The sequence below is a fragment of the Phascolarctos cinereus genome, unplaced genomic scaffold, assembly GCF_003287225.1.
Source record: "Phascolarctos cinereus isolate Bilbo 61053 unplaced genomic scaffold, phaCin_HiC Scaffold_4;HRSCAF=312, whole genome shotgun sequence".
Lineage (NCBI taxonomy): Eukaryota > Metazoa > Chordata > Mammalia > Diprotodontia > Phascolarctidae > Phascolarctos > Phascolarctos cinereus.
The window spans coordinates 157,286,528-157,304,243 of NW_027555847.1; the positions used below are offsets into that span (position 1 = coordinate 157,286,528).

At 47.0% G+C, this 17,716-nt stretch overlaps 1 long non-coding RNA gene across 4 annotated transcripts; it reads right to left on the bottom strand.

Moving 5' to 3' along the window:
* Nucleotides 1-271: 271 nt before the first annotated feature.
* On the bottom strand, nucleotides 272-14,493 carry LOC144456827 (uncharacterized). 4 transcript variants are annotated; one of them, XR_013485960.1, is made up of 5 exons: nucleotides 13,726-14,493; nucleotides 13,111-13,161; nucleotides 2,355-2,506; nucleotides 1,458-1,505; nucleotides 272-858 (listed from the first exon to the last, which is right to left on the bottom strand). It is a non-coding gene; the product is annotated as an uncharacterized LOC144456827 (long non-coding RNA). The 4 variants fall into 4 exon arrangements; XR_013485961.1 differs by lacking the exon at nucleotides 13,111-13,161; XR_013485959.1 differs by having other exon boundaries at nucleotides 13,111-14,493.
* Between the last annotated feature and the right edge of the window lie 3,223 nt (nucleotides 14,494-17,716).

Here is a 17,716-nt window from a genome sequence, read left to right on the forward strand (position 1 = left end):
CTCTAGAACACACTCAGTACATGTATTAAGCACCCACTATGTGCAAGCACCAGCTTCCGGGCTTGCTCTCACACACATTCTCTCTATGCCTCACCTTCCTTAGCCATCCCTCACTGTCTCATACACATTTGTCTCTCTCCTGCCCTTCTCTCTTACAAGCACCTTCATCAAGAGTCTCTCGCACTGACATACACTCAGAAGAGGACTAGGCAACATAGGCAGACACCTAGGTCGCAATACGCAAAACATGGAAAAGGGGGTCATTCTAATGTTATTTTTTTAATAAAAACACATTTTAATGCTATAAAATAACATTATCTGTGGAAAGTAATTTGTCAAGTTACATCTGTTACAGTGAAGAGGATGGGGGAGGGAAACTAACATAAAGGTCACTTAAATTTCAAACTTTGCATGGGGTGCACAAAACCTTTGTTCATACTCTGAGTCTGAAACGAGACTCCTTCCTATGCACACATAACTCTCTCCCTTACACACACACACACACACACACACACACACACACACACACACTATCTCACATTCACAAGACCTTTTCTAGTAGGATATTCCATGTCACACAGACAGACGCCAACGGAAGCAGATCTCTATTTCTCTCCGGGCCTTAGTTGCCTACTGTGCAAAACGAGACACTTGAAGCAAAAGATCGCGGAGGCTCCTTGCAGCCCTTCCAGCCCTCCCATCTTGCTGCACTCCCAGACGCCCCCTCCAAGCACCAGGCTGGCACGGCGTCGGGACACCAGGACCACGTGCTCGCACTGTGCTTCACGCTTCTTTCTCTTCTCCCGGGTTCCCTGGTCCCGCCCTTCTCGTCGTGGGGCTGGAACTTCAGGACAGAATCTGAAAAAAGGAAATGAGGTTTTCTCACCGTTTGCTACCAGCTCACAGGACTGGCTGGGGAGAAGGGATCGGAACAGGGATTGACTAGGTCCACGGACTTGGGTTGGGACGAGGACTCGGGAGTGCTACGGTGCGGTGTGTAGGGCCCGGCTGGGAGGCCTCCCAGGTCAGAACTGAGCTTCTACATAGCTTCTTTTCTCATTCAAACGCAACTGCCGAGCGCTAGACTCAAAGCTGGAGACCAAACATTTGCATATCAATGCCAGTAAAAGGGAAAGCACCTTTTTGGACTAGACTGGAGCGAGAGGAGAGCTGAGGACGCCTAAAGCAAACCCAAACTCCCACCCCTCCTCTGGTCTTCATCTTCTTATTCCCTTCCTCCTTCCTCCACCATACACCCCACCCCCACTCCCATGTCAAAAGGGAACTTTCGAAGGAAAAGACTGCACCCACAGCTTCTTATTATCTCCATCACTTCATGTTCTCATGTCTCCATCCCCTCCCTCATCTCCTCATAGCTCCCATTTCCCCACCTCCCCATTCCATGATTCCATTCCATAGCCCCCTCCCTCACTTCCTTGTCTCCATCTCCTACATACCTTCTGTGTCCCCATCAGTGCTAGAACTCTGGCAAAGTAGGCAACCTCCTAGAGTGCAATGAGGGACACGTTTAACATAATTTAAGTATAAATTTTAATGCCAGAAAATTTTGCCTGATAAGTCAAGTTACATGCATTTCAAAGAAGGTTCATCCCCATCTGCAGGCAATAACACAGGACTGAGAGCTTGCTTCAGTACTTTCAGGACCTGTAATTTCCTCTGCTGTGACTATTCCTTCCATTTAGGCAGAAAGCAACCCTTCTACAACTGATTAGCTATTCTCCCTAATTTGCTGTGACTGAAAAATTCACCCCCTTTTGGGCAACCTGGTGAGTAGTCTCCCCAGACTCAAGTAGACTAGTATACACATAATAGATACACAGTCCATAAATGCAACCTTCAGGTCCATCAAGAGGATTATACTCTGCTGGCAAAACCTTTGAGAACCACAACATGATGAAGCATGAGATCTGTATTTTAGTGGAGAAAAATCTTGCTTATCCTGGACCCTGCTCCCTATTGATCATTCTCTCCCATTTCTCTGTCTTTTCCTTTCCCCATACTTACTTCCTTTCATATCCCCATCTTTGCAAGTCTCTATCCTCCAGATTCTCCATCTCACCATCTGTTCCCATTTTCTAATCTTTCCATTCTCTTCCCTCAACTCCATATTCCATCATTCCCAACACCCATGCCTGCATTATTTCACATCTACCTCTAATCTCCCCTTTCTCACTTCCTCCTCACAATTACACGCTTACCTGACAAGTAAGGATAAGAAAGAAGCAGCCTCAGAGGACTTAGGGGTTTCCCACCCTCATCCAATGAGTTGCTCCTCCTCCTTCCCCAGTGGTTTGGAAGGAGTTGGAGCAGGGATGGGGACTCCATGTCCTCACCCGTATTTCTGGGAACAAACTTCCAGGACATGAGGCTGTTTTTAACTTTCTCTGTGTTCCATGTGCCAGACTTGAATCCCATCCTGCTGAAAGCAGTGACCTTTAGCCAATGCTTTGTCACAGCTCCTGACCTCGGTTTCTCCTTCTGTATCCTAGGGAGAGTTATCCAGAGAGCAATAAGAAAATGCATAGTGCATGTGAGGAGGTTATGGCATATTTATCAACAAAGAATTGCACCAGAGCAATAGCCTAAAATAGCGTATTAGCAAAGAAATGTATGACCAGGAAAAGAGGCAGGCTGGTAATGTACCTTTGAGCAGTCTCTGAGTTCTATCATTACCTTCACAATTTCAAGAGATCTAGAGAAAAACCCTCAGCACATTAGATGGAGCACCTGGTAAAGCATTTTCTTGAGGACTTGGGCAAGAGCTGTTGGACCCCTCTCTTGTTTCAGGAGCCATAAATTTAGTGATTCCTCCACAGTACTTTCTTCCCAAACCTCTACTGTATAGGAACCTTGATTTTGAAAGGGGGGGAGGGAGAGATAGAAAGAGAAGAGAAGAGAAGAGAAGAGAAGAGAAGAGAAGAGAAGAGAAGAGAAGAGAAGAGAAGAGAAGAGAAGAGAAGAGAAGAGAAGAGAAGAGAAGAGAAGAGAAGAGAAGAGGAGGAGGAGGGGAGGGGAGGGGAGGGGAGGGGAGGGGAGAGATGGTAGAAGGAGGGGGGAAAGAGGAAGGGAGAGGAAGAGAAGGAGGGAGAGAGGAAAGAAGGAAGGAAGGAAGAAAAGAAGGAAGGAAGAAAAAAAAGAAACAGACTTAAGCCCTAGCCTTAGGAAGCCCCTAGTCTGAGGGAAGAGACTTTCATGGACATTTCATGTCTATTTTCTCTTGACATTCCCCCAAGTACAGCCCAAAGGGATGGTCAGGGCATTAAGCCCAGAGGTCAGCCATAATTTAAAAGATGATACACAGAAATCAAGTTCTAAACAGCTAGCTAACTTGTATTCTCTCTCTTGGAAAAGTTTCCAACATCACTCACCTCCAGATCAGCTACGTCTCCAGATCTCTGGTGGCAAAATGTTGGAAACGCCCTGGGTCACACAAGAATGTGGGCAGAAAAGAAATAGGAAAACAAGCATAAAGGGCCATAATGGTTTGGGTGAGCCCTTGATTCTCCTGAGCCCCTCCTCCCCACTCATCTCAGTAGTGGGAAGGTGGGAAAAATAACTGTCCCCCTTCTGCAGATGAGGAAATTGGATGCCCAGAAAGACTGTCTCCCAGGTTCATCCTTTCCATTTTGACTGTCAACAGCCTCAATCAAGCACAATATACACTTAATAAACATTTGTTTAATTAAACTAACCTAACCTAACCTAACCTAACCACTAATTTGTTGGAAAAGACTATAGTGCCACAGAAAGAGAATTGAACTGGTAGCCAAGAGACCTGAGTTCTAGTCCTATTTGTTCCAGTAGCTAGCTTTGTAACTTTGGGCAAGTCCATCTCTCTGTAAATTGAAGAGCATAGACTGATTTCCAAGGTTCCCACAAATTCAGAAATTCTTTACTCAAAAATCCCCAACCATTCTTTTAACTTTATATTTGCTTATGTCCAAACTCCTTAGCTGAGCATTACAAACTCTCCATGAATGTTTCAAGTATATCTAACCACTGCCATCCAAAGGAAACCCTTCACCAGACCAGGCTCTGAAATGTATCCAGAAGGCTCCAAGCTCCACTGGTCCTTCTTTTTGGCCTCATCAAATCCTAGCCATCCTTCAAGGCCCAGCATGTCCTACCTACTCCATGAAGCTTTCCCAGACTACTTCAACTCTATGAACTGATTGTTAAATTTAGAATTAGTAGCAACAGGTATGTGATGAGTCTGGCCCAGGAAAAATGACTTGCCTCTGCCTCAGTTTCCTCATCTGTAAAATAGAGATAATAATAGCACCTGTCTCCTAGGATTGTTGTGAGGATCAAATGATGCAATACTCACAAAGCTCTCATCACAGTGGCATCTTAGCTATTATTATCATTATTATTATTATTATCATTATTATTATTACCACATACAGCTTAACACATAATTTCCCTTTAATTGTCTCCTGTGTATAAATTGTGTCTCCTTAACTAGATCTTAAACAGAGAGAAAAGAACCTAAGGGACCTTGGCAAATGTTGTATGATTGCCTCACTGGATTGGCCAAGGTGACTCAAGGTTTTATTGGCAGAGCTAGACTAGAACCCAGGTGTCCTTACTCTTAAGATAAGGGGTGAACAAGGTGGGGGTAAGAGAGGAAAGAGGGATGGGGGTGAGGAAGGAAAAGAGGGAGTACGGGGGATGCTGCTCACAGACATTCCAGAGAAGGGTTTCTCAGCACAGGAAATGTGGGAGGAAGGGGGGTGGGTGGACATGAAAGGGTCTGAGGGGCAGGAATTTGCACTAGAGCTGGCCCCACACACAGCTTCTGAGAGATTCCAAGGGAGGGGGGAGTGTGTATATGTCTGAGTGTGTTTCTGTGATTGTGTGCATGTGTGTCTCAGTGCATCAAGTCTGAGTGTTTATGTGTGTGTACATAGTCTGTCAAGAAACCCTAAGTCGAAAGGGTCTTGGGTGTGTTTCTCAGGCTGCAGACCGAGGCTGATACCCCCAAACTTTCCATGTACATATGTATTAGCTCTGTGTCATGGATGTTCATATATGTGAGTTAGCTTTAGGGCATAGCGATAAATGGGCCATGGATTTAGGAGCATACTTATTTGAAAGACATTCCAAGGAGCATAGTTCAGTATAAATCTATGGGCCAGAAGAAGCATCCATGAATATTTCTCTGGAAGTGAGACAGAAATGGACAGAGTTGAAAATTGTGTGTACAATCAACAAAACAAGATTTATTAATCCCCTTCTGTGTGCAGAACATTATGCTAGGCACTGGAAGAGGTAAGTTTAGAGAAAACACTGGTCCCTGCCTTCATGGAGTTTACAGCTCAGTAGGCCAATGACAGAAAAACCAGATAGATGGGTAGGATTCTATTTGTGAACAGTGAGTGTCCTCACTCTTTTTCCTTTCTTTCAGGTGCAGTCCACTCTCCAGTACCCATGGATAGAGTATTTGCTTTGTGGGTTATGCCTTATGAAGTCATCAGATGCCAGTCTTAGTCTGGGGACCTAGAAGTCTCTTCACTTTCACAAGGTGGTGGGGGAAATTTCCTACCGGAAAATCAATCACATCTCCCCCCCCCCCCCAGTACTAAGAGGAAAGACACTGGCCACTGCTGCCTGGAAAGCCTCTGGCCACCTTATGTCCCATTGTCCTTCCCAACACCCACCCCTTGTCCGTCCTCTTTATCTAGAGTGATCGAGGGGGGACGCGATGCTGAGCCCCGGTCTGCGGGTGGCAGAGAAGGGGGGTTGCCATAGAGACCGAACCAGGAGAGTGTAGTTTTGTCAGTGTGTCCATGTGAGCCTGTGAGGAAAAGGGCTGCTCAGCCTGGGAACGTGTGTCGGTGACTGTGTGTCTTTCTGCCCAGGTCTGTCTGTGTCTGTGGTGGGATCGGCTAATATAGGCTATTGGAGGTGGGGGGGGCGGGGGTCAGTATTTGTTTGAATGCACCACTGGGAGTGTCTGAGTCCCTGGGTCTATTCCTGTGATTCCCTGGGCGGGGGTGGAAGGAGGAGGAAGAGCCTCTGTGTCAGTCCCTCTTGTGTCCTTCACGGCCCCGAGGATACTCCACCTGGATGGAGGCCAATTAACCCGGGGGAGTTTCACGTCCCTCTTCCCATCGGTCCTTCCCTTGCCCCAACTCCTCTCCCTGTCACCCCCACTCTTCTCCTGTCGACTCCCTTTACCCACACCCCGGCTTTTCAGACTCCCAGCGCCGTCCCCTCCCGCAATACACACACATACATGCACACACACACACACACACACACACACAACTACACGCACACTCATGCACATACGCCCAGACAGGTCCCCAGCGGGAGGCGCAGAAGCGAGTAGATCTGGGGGCATCACGGAAGCCCCGTCCCGATCCCAGTCTCCGGGATGGTCTAGACTAGGAGGTTGGGGGCAGAAATCCCGAATCTCCAGCCTAGTCAGGCTCGGGTCCGGCCCAGCCCAGCTCAGGCAGGAAGGCGGAGCCAGACCTCCAGTCCGCACGACCCCATTCCCTCCCTCCTTCTCCAGTTGGGTCCTGGGTGGGCATTCTCCGGGCCACAGCGACACCTGCCGGTCAACGCTGGGGCAGCGTCCAGGCAGGAATGGTGTTGGGGAGGGCTGGTTGGAGGGGAGGGAGATGAGAAGTGGTGGGTGGGAGTCCGAACTAGAGAGGCCCTTTTGAAGGGTTCTATCTCTGGAGCTCCACTGAGAAAATGTGGGGGTGGGGATGGGGGTGGTGTTAAGGCTGTCTCTCACAGAAGATAAAATTAGGCAGACCTAGAAATCAAATAATCAGACACAAAGACAGAAATAGTCACAGAGACTTAAGCACCCTGTACTCAATTCACCTCTTTCTGTGCTTTTGTTCTGGTAGCTGCCCAAAGAATAGGCTGTGTCTCCTCCCTCAGACAGAAGATCCCCAGACTCCGAGCTTTTTCTTCCCCATAAGACTGGAGCTCCCCAAGGACTCGGTTTTGTCTCCCTCTCCAATCTTTCCAAGGACAAGAACAAGGGCACTGTTTCCTCTGAGTCTTCCAAATTGCCCAAGTCAGAATAGACACTAAGAGTAAGTGACTTAGCTGTGTGTGTGTGTGTGTGTGTGTGTGTGTCTTATGCATCTGTGTATGGTTAGGGAGACAATCAGGCCTTTGGTGAGAAGAGAAGCCCTGTAGGTTTCAGAAGGAATTATTTTACATTTAATTTCCCTGGGTGAGCTTTAAACGTTATGAATTAAAGAGTGCAAAGAGAGGTATTAATAGACAACCTTGGATCCTCTGGCTGAAACTGTTACTGGAACTGCCACCATTGCAACCTTCCCCATGGTCCAGGTTAACCAAACCCAGGAAATCTGGCTGGAGTGATGAAGGGGGCAGAAGCAAGATTTATTCCACCCTCCTCCTTTCACCTACCCTTGCAGGCCTGCTCCCCACCCTCTGGGCCTAATTCCCAGCTACCAGTACTGGCAGGGCATATTCTTGGATGGAAATACAGAAATTTCCCTGAAACTGTGCTTGTAAGTACTCATGGAAAGAGATACGAAAGGATAAAATCACACTAATATGTGATTCAAGGACCTTGACCCCTCAGAGCTATAGATTATAAACTAAATCACATCCAGCCCTCTGCCTTTTTGTAGCATAGATCCTTCCCCAGACCACATCTAGGAGCCCCTTTCCTTCCTAGAGAGACCCCCGATGATGACAAATAGCATTGTGCAGTGGAAAGAATCAAGCAAGCAAGCAAAAATATTTACCACCTACTATGTGCCAGGCAAGCTTCTAGGACCAGACACTGCTGATGACCCATTGTGGCCTTGAGCAAGTCATTTCACCACTCTAGGCCTCAGTTTCCTCAGCTGTAAAAAGGTGAGCTAAACTAAATGATTTCTAAGGTTCCTTCCAAGTATCTATCTGTCATATGTCGTAAGGCCTGCTAGCCTCCCTTGCTGGGCCTGTTCTACGCTTCACTGTTATGAAGTCTAACCTCAGCCTCTTCTGCTAAAATATCAGCTCATTTCCCTACTGTTCTGTCCTTTTTTGGTCTAGCTGATCCTTATCCTCAGTGTCTTTCCAGAAATTTTCAGAGGGCAACCTTCCCTTCTTCGGTTCAGTCTTCTCTCTTGGTAGAAGGCGAAAGAGGAAAAGTGGATGCACCAGTCACAGTTTTCTTTCGTCTTTCTCTGATTCAAACCCTCACATCAGGTGCTCAGTCTTGGTCAGATGAAAACTGTTTCCAGACTTACACACACACAGCGGAAACACATACAAGGATACACAGGTACATACTGAGTAACTTCACAACAGGCACAGGTTAAAAACCTAGCTGATGAACACAGTAACATAGTTAACACAGAGAGATAAAAAGAAGAACCTCACAAGAGGTGGAAGTGTAAAAAGCACAGTAGCAGAAGCGCCCACAAAAAGCCACTCTCACATTCACTGACACACTGTATACATTGCAGCCCGAAGGCGATGTCACAAACACACATTCACACATTCACACACCAGCAGTCACACACATACACGGCAGGGTCCAGGCTGGCGGGCAGGCGCCTGGAGCTCAGCTAGTTACATAAACGGCCTCTTTTCAGTGCCAGGGCCTGGGGCAGCTTGGACTCCATCAGGGAACAGGATGGCCTCGTCGAGCCTCCAGGCGCCGAGAAACTCGATCCGACTCAGCCCCAGCGCCCAAGCCAAAAGTGGATGTCCCACCCCTTTGGGATTCTCCCCTGTCCAGGGTCCCCCTGTCCCTAGCTTTGACCCCTAACTACAACTGGGACTTCTTTCTACAGCTTTCCAACCCCCTACCCCTAATACCAGGTTTAACCTTTCTCCAAAACTCTGGAGCCCTCCTCACCCACCCCAGGATAACTTCCTACTTACAGGCCCCTTTAGCCAGGGCACTTTCTGATCAGGACCACCTCAATATTTTACACCTTCCTGCCTCACCTTCCCCCCCTCCATCTAACCTTTGTCCTACTTCCTCCACTCACTGATATCCATGATAAAATCAAATGCAATTCAACAAATATTTAACTGCAAGGCACTGTGCTAGGGGAAGTACAAAGATTAGGGGAAAACTGGAAACCTGTGAAGGTGCCTCTGGTTACAGATTTGGGGGGATCAGATTTCCATCACTGACCTCTCCAACAACAACATCCTGGTGGTATTTCACATTCCTCTGCCTCAGTCAAACCAGGGCCATGAGGTCTCACGGTCAGGGATGGTGACACAGTTCAAGAGGGGAGTTTTGGGGAAGGAGGTAAACAGGAGTCATTTTCCTTCGCTTCCCAGAGGGCTGGTGCTACTGTTGTTCTCAAGGACTTGTAGCCATCAGTCTGACCATAGAATGGGTCCTTTGGGATTGGGGAGTGGGGAAGGCACATCGGGTTGCTTACCAAGTCAATTGACTAACAGACCAGGATGGGTCTTCTGTGGGGAGTGGGAGAATGGGGATCAAAAGGCTTTTAGCTGGAAGGAACTTTAGACAGAGGATCGTGAAGTTAGATATGGAAGTGACCATAGAAGCCAAGATTCTAATCCCTTCATTTTACAGAAGTGAAAATTGAAGCCCAGAAAGGCTGTGATTTTCCCAAGGTCACACAGGTAGTAACAGTGAAGAAAGGAAGCTAGGTCCTCCTGACTCCAAATCCTGGGCTCTTCTTATGAGGTGAGGGAGGGGAGGACACTTCTGGGATAACTAGTTCCCTGGTTCCTGAAATTAGCTTCTTGACTCTGGCCCCCACATCCCTTGGCTTTCTCTCTTCACCCACTCAGTTTTTTTTTTCAACAAACTTCAATGCTCTGGGTTGAAGCTGTCCCTGGGCCAGGGAGAAGGGAAATTTCTTTCCCCTGTTTTTTCTTTTAATGAACAAAACATTTCAATTTGAACCTAATCCTTCCCTATCCCCACCCCTACCCCATTTACTCTCCAGGCCCTTCTACTCCCTGCAGGCTATGGAGTTGTTGGGGGGCAGCTAAGGGAATACCCTCCTTTATATACTCCTCTACTTCCACTCAGGGGAAATAAATATGATGGGAGATTTTTTTCTTTTTCCATATTTGATTATTTGAGGTTGGGGATGTGTGTGTTTTTTTGGTTGGTTTTTTTTTTAAACTTATTTTGTTTTGTTTTTTGCTTTTGGCTAAAAATACCCACTGGTGTGGCCGATTCCCAGAAAGGGCCAGAGAAGCCCTGGCTCTGGGCACACACTCTCTTCTCCAGACAAGGATCCCATCTCCTTGTTGTTGTTTTCCTGATTTTCCCCCTGGATGTTGTTTTAATTATTAATCACATTTTCCACATTCTCTGGCCAAGCCTTGACCCTCCCCCCTACCTTCTCTCCCCACCCCTCCCCCATCCCCACCCTAGGGCTAGGGATCAGGGACATGGAACTCAAGCTCTTCAGGCTGGAAGGGACCTGAGAGATCATCTAACCTAATCCTCTTGTTTTCCAGATGAGGCAACTGAGGCTCAGAGGGGGCAAAGGTCACTTGCCCAGGATCATGCAAGGATTTGGTAGCAATTACGATTATAGACCTATAAAGGGCCTTAGAGATCACTTTCCAGCCCCTTCATTTTACATATGAGGAAACTGAGGGTCCAGAGAATTTAGGTAACTTACCCAAGGCCATAAAGGTAGCAGAGCTGAACCCACACTAGCACTTCTCTGGGCCTCAGTTTCTCCATCAGTAAAATAAGAGGGTTGGATGAGGTGGTCTTGACAGTGCCTGTCAACTCTAAATCCAGTGTCCTGGAGCTCTCGAAGAAGGTGGTTAACCCTGTGAGTGCTGGACTAGTCAGAGGATTTTGAGATGGTAGAGGGGGAGCTGACCTCAAGGGCCCCAAGAAAGGAATGGGTATGGCTGAAGGTACTCTGTCATGGGCCAAGATCTCAGTCAACTCAGTCTCAAAGTAGGGTTGATGCTTACTCACTGTTCAAACAAGGGTGTATGTACACCATCAATATCTCCCCCAGACTCTGTTCTGATGGCTCAGAAACCTTCCCCCATGGCCATCCCTTCAGATCCAAATACTGCTCATGAGAGCCCTGGGTTGAAGTCTTTTTCCTTGGGGCCTCAAGTTATGGACTCACACTAAAATAACTTAACGAACAGTGAGCCTGCCTCAGCCAGGGACTTCTTGGCCTGGACAACAGGGATGGACCTTGGAGATCATCTACTCCAACCCCCTCATTTTCCAGATGAGGAAACCAACTCTCAGAGAAGAGAGCTCAGATTGGCATCAGAAGGCCTTTACAAGCTGGCTCCCGCCTAACTTTCCAGGTTTACTTCACATCATTATCCTCAACTCAAGCTGTGTTCCAGCCAAACCGGTCTGCTTGCTTTTCCCTAAACTTGGCGATCCATTTTCCAACTCTGTGTTTTTGCACAGGCTGCCCCTGTGCCTAGAATACATTCCTCCACATCTCAACCTGTGAAAATCCCTGGCTTCCTTCAAGGTGCACCTCATAAACCAACTCTTGCACTAAGGCTTTCTGATGCAGCTAGATGACAGTATTCTCCATCCCCAAATAATCTTGTGTATACAAATACACTAGGGAGATTTTGCATTCCTCCCAGAGAATGGAAGCACCTTGAAGACCAAGACAGGTTTTTTTTTAATCTCTTTTATCCCTAGTGCCTAACACTAAGTTTTGCATATAGACATTTAATAAATGCTGATTGGATTGGATTGCAACTGAAGTCCATATTCACACCAGTATTTGCATGAGACAATGTGGTGCAGTGGATAGAGCACTAAACTTGAAATAAGAAAAATGTAGGTTCAAACTCTGCCTCTGATCCTTACTAGCCATGTGACCACAGCCAAGCCAATGGACTTCTCTGAGTCTGTTTCTTTATTTATAAAATGGCTGAAAACCGTAATGCCTCACAAGGCACAAATAAGCCACACAAAGTAATTTGCCAACCTTGAAGCAGTTTAATGTCAGTTACTACTCAGTAGCTGAACTGGAATTTGATCTGTTCTATCATGGAAAAGCCCAGCTGACGTTTGTCATGTTCATCATTCAAAAAAAAGGGGGGGGAGGCGAATAATGGGGACTGTGGGACACAAAGCCCCCAGGCCCACAATCCAGGCAGATCCTAGCTCTCCTTCCCTTGTAGGGTTGGCTGTCGCTACTCACTTGTTTCTGTTGTGTCCAACTCTCCATGGCCCCATTTGGGATTTTCTTGACAAAGATACTGCAGTGATTTGCCATTTCTCTTCTCCAGCTCATTTTGCAGATGAGGAAACTGAGGCAAACTGGGTTAGGTGACTTACTCAGGGTCACATAGCTAGTAAGCGTCTGAGCCCAGATTTGAACTCGGGAAGATGAGTCTTGCTGACTCCAGGACTCTCTCCACTGTACCACCTACTTGCCTTTGTAGAGTAGGGTGGCCTCAACACAAAGGCGATGGGATATGGATGTGGGAGGTCTTCCAGGGTATTGAATTGGGATCCCCAAAGAGCCTAGTGTTTGTCTCAAAAATCATAGAAGCAAATTTCATATTATAGTACATAAACATTGTAGGAAATGGGAAGGCAAGGTAAGGCAAGGCAAGGGAAGGCAAGGGAAGGCAAGGGATGGCAAGAGAAGGAGAGGAGGGGAGGGGAGGGGGAGGGGAGGGGAGAGGAGGGAAATTGTTTGGCCCTGCCTGCCACCTTCTGCCCTCAACATCTGGGATGTCCCTAATCTTTAGGTTCTCTCCCTGGAGATTCTCTGAGGTTAAAGAGCACTAGAATCACAGAGCCCAGGTTGAACCTTAGCTCTCCCCCTTTCTCGTCTGTGACCTTGGAAAAGTAACTTTTCTTCTCTAGGACTCAGTTTCTTAATCTGTAAAAAAAAAAAAGGTGATACTTGAATAAGATCATGAGATCATGTGCAAATCGAATGAAGCAATGTATATTGGCATTTTGTAAACCTTATAAATTATATAGATATGAAGTATTTGTAAAAGGCAGCATGAAATGAGGAAACCAAGGGCTGGAGGGCACTTTAGTGACTAGGCCAAGATCACACAAGTAGCTAACGGCTAGGATACAATTTAAACAGGACTGAATGACAGATTATGGGTTCAGATCTCAGTACTTACACAACTGTGGACAATTCAATTAAATTTGACACAAAGCATTGTATTAGGCACCTGAAACACAAAGTCAGAAATGAACAACAGTTCTTACCCTCAAGGAATTTACATTTTATCCTAATAGACATAGGTAATGACTGGGTCAGGAGCCATCCAGGAAGGATGCTCCCTTCCTCCTCTATGTTAGCAGGAACTTCTCACTCATGTCTAACCTCTATCCCTTCTGCTGCTTCTTACCCTCCTTTCCTTACCATAATGTGTTTGAGGTGGGGAGGAGCCCCCCCACCCCCGGGTAGAAGAAGGATAAGGCAAGAATGGTCTGAGTCCCCAGGGCTTGATTCTGTTATTTCCATTGCAGGTGGAGAAGACCCAGAGCCCAGGAGAAGCAATTCAATTGGTGGTAGAGTGGAAGAGGTATTAGGGGCTGGTATTAAAGTGGCCCGAAGTCAGAAAACCTGGGATCGAAACCTGGTTCTGACACTAGCTCTGTGACCTTGGGCTAATCACTTCCACTTACCATCCCCACCCCGTGCGTGAGTTTCCTGTGTCAAGAAAAGGGGTCCGCCTGTGTGGTCTCCAAGTTCCTCTATGAGTCTTTAACAGACAAAGAAAGGGACCTACCTCCAAGACTGAGGTCTTGAGAGCTGGGGTGGGGGAGAGGATGAGGTTTCTTCCCCCCTCCCCACCACATCTCTTCAGTGTCGACACTCCAGCTTCCCCGGGAATCGAAGCTCCGGCCTTCCCTCGCCCTTCACCCGAAATGGCTCCCGTGCTCCCAAAGCCAGCCTCGTGGGGACGCCTCCTCCAGGGAGGCAGAGGGGGGTTGTGACGGGGAGGAGGGTGGGGAGGGGGAAGTCCGAGAACGGGAGCCCGCCGCGGGCCTGGACAAAGAAAGCTGAGGTTGTCTGGAGATCCAGGCGCAGATTAGCACGAGAACAATTGGCCCAGCGCGCCTTCCCCATCGCTTAGCTGGGATTCTCCAGGGAGAAGCCTAGTCACCGTCACCGAGATAGGGGAGGCGGAAGGGGGCTGAGAGGAATACAGAGCAGTCAGGCAGAACCACCCACCCATCCGAAAGAAAGAGCGAGGGAGGGAGGGAGAGGGAAGAAGAGGAGAGGAAAGGGGGAAGAAAGGGGGAGAGGGAGAGGGAGAGGAGGAAAGAGGGGGAGAGGGAAGGGAAGAAGGAGGGGGAAAGGGGAGAAAAGGAGGAGAGAGAGAAAGAGGAAGGAGGGAGGGAGGAAAGGAAGGAAAGGGAAGGGACTGCCTTTGAAAGAAGCAGAGAAGACTAGGAAAGGGAGGGACAGCCACAGGTAGATATTGAATCTTTTATGTAGACTTAAAAACATCTACTCCAACTAAAATCCCACCTTCTACAAGAAGTCTTTCCTCATTCCCCTTAATTCTACTAATTTATCCTGTATGTAGCTTGTTCCTACTCATTCCCCTTAATTCTACTAATTTATCCTGTATGTAGCTTGTTCCTACATAGCTGTTTGCACGATGTCTCTCCCCCACTGAGCTCCTTGGGAGCAGGACCTGTCTTTTGTCCCACCCATCGCTAGAGCTTAGTGTGGTGCCTAGCACACTGTAGGTGCTTAATAAATGTTTACTGACTGACTGAATCTAGACTTCTCCTTTCGTCACTGTAGAGAATACTGAGTATAGAAAATCCCTTCCACCAATGCAAAAAGCTCCCTTGTAACTTGAAGTCTTAGCCAGTTGCCAGGGATTGAGAGATTAAGTGATTTGCCCATGGTCACACAACTAGTATGTGCTAAAGGCAAGATCTGAACCCAGGTCATACTGAATCCAAGGCCAGCCCTCTATCAGATAGGGCTGGTTGCCTCTTACAAATTACTAAAATCATATTTATAGAATTTCAGAACTGGAAGGGACTTTAGTATCATATAATTCAACCCCCTCAGTTAACAGATTAAGAAACTGAAGCCAGAGAGGTTATAACTTCATGCAAGTGGCAAGAGTATGAGCTCAAATGAAGGTCTTCTTGCCTAGAAAGAAGCCCCATGTGCTTTCCACTTAACACCATACCATAATAAGTTCTCTACCTTCTCCATATAATAGGAGCCTAATAATAAGAGCTTCATCTCTTCCAGGTCTTTTTCTTTCTCTTCTGCCCCATCCCCCTCCTCTACCTTCCTCTCTAGAATCACAGAATATGAGAGCTGGGAGGAAACCCTGATCCTACCCTGTCATTTTATAGGTGAGGACAAGCATGATCAGAGAGAATAAGTGAACTGGGCCTGGAACCCAAGTCTCGGGGCTCCAGGCCTTCTCCTTCTACTGTTCTACATTTTCCTCACTAGGTTTTTGTTGTTTGTTGGTTTGGTTTGGTTTTTTGGACCTCCTGTAGTGTTCCAAGGCCTGTGTGGGCCAGTCATGGGAGAGGCTGAGAAGTAACCCCTGTCCTTGCCCTCAGGCAGATCACAATCTGGCTGGGGAGACAAGACTCCAGTGAAGGAAAAGATAACTAGGCCCCTTTTGTTCCCTCAGTGCCAAATGTTTGGCATCTGGGCATCAGTGTGTAGGAGGGGAGACTCTTCCAGTATGGAGTCAGGGGCACCAATTAGGAGGATACAGTCATAGTTCAGGGCAGAAGTAATGAGGCTCTGAACCACTGGAGTAAGCAGGAATGTTTCCCCACTGTTGGGCATGGGGAGAGAATGGTAGAAGGCAGTGGGGTAAGGGCACAGGCCAGAATGAAAGCCCAATTTAGGGTCTTCCAAGAGAAGGCAAAGTTCTCCCCCTACTCAGGAGAGGGCATAGAGAGAGGAGAGAAAAGGGTCCAGGGTGGTCTTGGGGGATGCTTATGGTTGGGGATGGGAACAAGGTTGGAGATGAACAAAAGAAAAGCTAGCAGAAGAAACAAATAGTGGTAAGAGAAGTAAGCATTTATTAAGCTCTTACTGTGGGCTTAATAAATGGGCAAAAACCTGTTGCCAGCTCTCAAAGAGCACACATTCTAATGAGGGGGACAATCTGCAAGTAACTATGTCCATACAAGATCTACACAGTAAAAATAGAAGGTAACCTCAGAGGGAAGGCACTAGGAGCAGGGGGGGACTAGGAAAGCTTTCCTGCAGAGGCTCAGGTCTGAACTGAGTCTTGAAGGAAGCCAGCAAGATGAGGACTTGGGAAGGAAGAGGGAGAACCCTCCAGGAATGGGAGACACAGCCAGGGCAAGTAGGAGATGGGGCGTCATGAGTGAGGAACCCAAAGGAAGACAGTGTCGACAGACTGCAAAGTTCATGGAGGGGAATGAAGTATTAAGAAAATTGGACAGCTAAGAGGAAGCTAGGTTCTGAAGGGCTTTAAATGCCATAAAGAAGATTTCCTATTTGATCTAGATGTAATAGGGAACCATTAGAGTTTATTTTGTGTATGGGGGGGTGACAAAGTCAGACTAATGCTTTAGGTAAATCATTCTGGTGCAGAGTGGAGAATGGATTAGAATGAGGAGAAAGAAGAGAACCCAGTAAGTTAAGTGTCATGGAAGCTGAGGAAGAAAAGATGGTATCCAGAAGGACAAGGTGGATAATAGTGTCAATGTTAAAGGAGAATAAAGATTGATTACCTGGCATTGACCATTAGGAGATCATCGGTGACCCTAGATGACAATTTCAGTAGAGGCCAGACGCAAAGGTTTGAGAGGTGAGTAGTAATGAGAAAGCAGAAGCATCAAATGAAAACTTCTGAGAGCTTTAGAGGCCCCAAAGGAGACACTGTCCTTGCCCTTTTCCCCCTTTCTCTCTCTCCTGTTCCTTCTTCTTACCCCTTTCTGTCTTCTCCTTTTCCTTCTCTCTCTCTTACCTTGTCCTAATGAACCACGTAAAAAGTCAAATAACCAAAACTATATTAACTAAGTTCCCTACAGATTTGTTCTCTAATCTTAACATAGCCTTCACTTCATCAAGACAATCTTTTTATCCCTCCCTAAATGGTTCTCTCATTGCCCATAGCCACACTTCTATTCCAAACCTTCTCATTCTATCCTCTCAGCAGAGGAACTCTACTGAAAACAAAAAGAAGCTATTTACTGTAAACTCCCTCTTTCCCCCTTCTCTGTATCTCAAAACCCTTTGATATCACCATCTCACCCCCACTCCCTTTTGATTGCCCCAGGGATCTGAAGAAGAGGTGGCCCTTCTCTTCATCAAGCCCAGTCCCTCTACTTGTACCCTTGATCCTATTCCTTCCAAGTCCCTTCCAAAGGGGCAGCTAGGTGGTGAAGTGGGTAGAGCACTGACCCTGAAGTCAGGAGACCTGAGTTCAAATCTGGACTCAGATCAAACACATGACACTTACTAGCTGTGTGACCCTGGGCAAATCATTTAACCCCAATTGCCTAAAAAAAAAAAAATCAAGTCCCTTCCAGCAGATCGCCTCCAAAATCATTCCTCCCCTTTCTTTAATCTTTCATTTTTCTAGTGGTTCCTTCCCTGCTACCTAAAAATATGTCTAGAAAATTCCCATCCTTAAAAAACAAAATCTTCACTTGACTCTGCCATCCCCTTAAGACAACTCTCCTCCCTTTCACAGTCAAGCCTAGAGAAAAGTCCAATCTCCTTGCCTCTGCTTCCTTTCCTGTCATTCC